Source organism: Amblyraja radiata, chromosome 30, assembly GCF_010909765.2.
Source record: "Amblyraja radiata isolate CabotCenter1 chromosome 30, sAmbRad1.1.pri, whole genome shotgun sequence".
NCBI lineage: Eukaryota > Metazoa > Chordata > Chondrichthyes > Rajiformes > Rajidae > Amblyraja > Amblyraja radiata.
Genome location: NC_045985.1, coordinates 29,158,720 through 29,162,828, shown reverse-complemented (window position 1 = coordinate 29,162,828; position 4,109 = coordinate 29,158,720).

The window sequence follows — 4,109 nt, the reverse complement described above, 5'->3', positions numbered from 1 at the left end:
CAGGCAGCATCTCTGAGGGGAAATGGACAGTTGATTTGGATGGAGATACTTTCTCTGGACTGGGAGTGGAGGAGGGATAGTCTGGATCAGAGGGGGGAATGGTGTGGGGGGGGGGGGGGGGGGCAACAGTTGCCATCAATAGGTGCCTCCAAGTGAGGGAGTGTGGATTATTGGAGTCCAGGTTGGGAGAAGTGGCAGGGGTGATAGAGACTGGGATGAAATTGGAGGCAACCAGAGGCTGCAGTATATGGAATCTGATGGGAAAGGAAAGTGGAGCATGGGACCAAAGGGGGGAGCGGTGGGCAGATGGGAATGGGAAGGGAACCCAATGAGAGGAGTTATGTGCATGTGGAAGAGCCGAGAGAGTTAGGGTGGCGAGATGAGAGAGAAGGGCATATGTGGGAGGATGAGGAAGAATCTCGACCTGAAACATCTCGACGTGAAACGCCACCCATTTCTTCTCACCAGAGATGCTGCCTGTCCCGCTGAGTCACTCCAGCTTTTTGTGTCTATGTGTGGGAGGATGTAACATTTGCCATCCGAACCTCTTCCTGCATTGTCATGGTGTTTGTTTTGTGTACATACATTCCTGCAGCTTATAATGTCGTTATAGTGAAATAGTAAGATTAATGGAATGCAGTTACTTCGTTAAAAAGTCATAATCATAATCGTCATTTAGTAGCTGAGTATGTTTTGCAACATACAAGGAGCTTGGTTTGCCATACAGTCATACCAAAAAAGCAACAAGACACACAACTACATCAACATTTGACATAAACATCCACCACAGCGGCTCCTCCACATTCCCCACTGTGGTGGAAGGCAATAAAGTCTCATCTTCTTTCCGCCCGCAGTTGGGGGATTTGAACCATCCGCAACCAGCGATCGAGCTCCCTCGTCGGGCGAACTACACTCCCGCATCGGGGCAGTCGACATTCCTGCGATTTGGAGTTTAGTTTTTAGTTTAGTTCAGAGATACAGCGCTGAAACAGGCCCTTCGGCCCACCGGGTCCACGCCGACCAGCGATCCCCGCACATTAACTCTATCCTACACACACAAGGGACAATTTTACATTTACCAAGCCAATTGACCTACAAACCTGTATGTGTTTGGAGTGTGGGAGGAACTGAAGATCTCTGAGAAAACCCGCGCAGGTCACAGGGAGAACGTGCAAACTCAGTACGGACAGCACCTGTAGTCGGAATCAAATCCGGGCTCCGGCACTGCATTCGCTGTAAGGCAGCAACACGATTGTTGCACCCCAAGTCGGTCCCGAAGTCGATCTCTAACCAGAGACTGCGTGCTCCACGATGTTAAAGTCCGCAGCTCCCGCAGGTTGGAGCACCAAAGGCCAACCCCTGACAATGGAGAAATGGCGGATGGAGTTCCATCTGGGCCAGTATCAGGTGTTGCAATTTGGGAGGTCGCATGCTAGGATAACATCGACAGTCGTCAGAGAGTCACACCATGTGGAACCAGGCCCTTCGGCCCAACATTCCCGCGCCGAACAACAAACCCCACCTACACCAATTATATCTGCCTGCCTTTGCCCCATATACCTCTTCCTTACAAGAGTTGAGTATAGCAGCAAAGAGGTCCTTCTGCAGTTGTACAGAGCCCTAGTGAGACCACCCCTGGAGTATTGTGTGCAGTTTGGTCTCCAAATTTGAGGAAAGACATTCTTGCTATTGAGGGAGTGCAGCATAGGTTCACAAGGTTAATTCCCGGGATGGCGGGACTGTTATATGCTGAGAGAATGGAGCGGCTGGGCTTGCATACTCTGGAATTTAGAAGGATGAGATGGGATCTTATTGAAACATATAATTAAGGGCTTGGACACGCTGGAGGCAGGAAACATGTTCCTGATGTTGGGGGAGTCCAGAACTAGGGGCCACAGTTTAAGAATAAGGAGAATGCCATTTAGAACGGAGACGAGGAAACACTTTTTCTCACAGAGAGTGGTGAGTCTGTGGAATTCTCTGCCTCAGACTTTGTTGTAAAATGTATGTTTAGTTTATCTTTAGTTTTGTATTATGTGGGTGGTGGGGAAAACGTTTCTTATCTCTTTCCTAGATGGAGATGCGACTTTCTCAGTGTTGTGTCTCCGTCCTCACTACGGCCTAACAACGTGGAGTTGGTGGTCTCTTGTTTGGGAATTCTGGAGCTCCAAAACCCTGGAGCCTGTGGACGTAACATCTCGGAGTGGGGGATCCCTTTAGACAATAGGTGCAGGAGTAGGCCATTCGGCCCTTCCAGCCAGCACCGCCATTCATTGTGATCATGGTTGATCATCCCCAATCAGTACCCCGTTCCTGCCTTCTCCCTATATCCCCTGGCTCCGCTATTTTTAAGAGCCCTATCTAGCTCTCTCTTGAAAGTATCCTGAGAACCGGCCTCCACCGCCCTCTGAGGCAGAGAATTCCAGATTCACCACTCTCTGGGTGGAAAAGTGTTCCCTCGTCTCCGTTCTAAATGGCTTACTCCTTATTCTTAAACTGTGGCCCCTGGTTCTGGACTTCCACCAACTTCGGGAACACGTTTCCTGCCTCTAGCGTGTCCAAGCCCTTAACAATCCTATATGTTTCAATGAGATACCCTCTCATCCTAAATTCCAGAGTGTACAGGCCCAGCCGCTCCATTCTCTCAGCATATCACTGTCCCACCATCCCGGGAATTAACCTTGTAAACCTACGCTGCACTCCCTCAATAGCAAGAATGTCCTTCCTCAATCACGTGGAAACTGGCCCTTCAGAACACTGAGCCAACACCGACCAGCGATCATTTCGTATACTAACACTGTCCTACACAATTACAATTTACAAAAGCCAATTAAAGTACAAACCCGCACGTCTTTGGGGTGTTGGAGGAAACCAGAGCACCTGGAGAAAACCCCACGCTTTCACAACAAGAAGGTGTTGCAGCGGTTGAGTTGCGGCATCACAGCGCCAGAGTGCCAGGTTCGATCCTGACTACGGGTGCGGTCTGTACAAAGTCTGTTTGTTTCCCTCTGTGACCGCGTGGGTTTTCTCAAGGGATCTGTACAGCAGAGCCAGGGGATATGGGGAGATGGCAGGAACGGGGTACTGATTGGGGATGATCAGCCATGATCACATTGAATGGTGGTGCTGGCTCGAAGGGCCAAATGGCCTCCTCCTGCACCTATTGTGTATTGTCTATTATCTCCAGTTTCTTCCTTCGCCGCAAAGACGTTCAAAGCTCATTCCTCTCCTCACACTCATTACCCTTTTGGGCAATGTCTTTAATACAAACATTTTGATCTGATCAGATCTTTAGCAGCACTTTTAACGGAAGACTTCTATTGAGAGGGGAGAACTATTGTCTCCAGTTTCATTGAAACAGGGTCAAATAGGCTGATTGGCTTGGCAAAAATTGTACATTGTCCCTAGTTTGTGTAGGAGTGTCAGTATACACGGATCGCCAGTCGGCTCAGGCTTGGTGGGCCGAAAGGCCTGTCTCCTCATTGGTCATGACTGACCATGGGTGATGCATCCTGGTTTGTCGGATGCAAGCCTGGGCGATCGATGTGATATGGAGGACAGGCTGTTGCCCATGCAGCACGTCCCCCCTCTCCACGTCGCTGATCGATCCAAAGGAACAGCAGGGCCATTACAGTTTGGCACCAGCGCCATTGCAGGAGCTGCCAGAGCGAGGTTGTAGACAACAACGAACTGCCTTAGGGGCTCCGGCTCCGGATTTTCTTGGGGTTTACTCCTGGAGCCTTGTCCATGACTGGATATGGCCACAAGGCAGTGGAGGTTTTAAATCAGAGCTTTCCCTCTCCTAGATGGACCGCCTTCCCAGGCTGACGAGCCCCATCTGCCTCATTGTATCCCTAAACTAAACATACAAAGTCCGTACAGACAGCACCCGTAGTCAGGATCGAACCCGGGTCTCTGGCGTTGTAGGGCAGCAGCTGTCGGTCAGCTGTTATATCTCTTGCCAACTTCCAATTCGTGGCAGGATAACTGATTGTATCACACTTGGGCTGTGATACCAAGCGACTGAAAAATTGGAAGAGATAAAGAAACACAAAGTTGCTGTTTGTCCAGCACACTATTTATTAACACATTATAGGATTCATCCTACA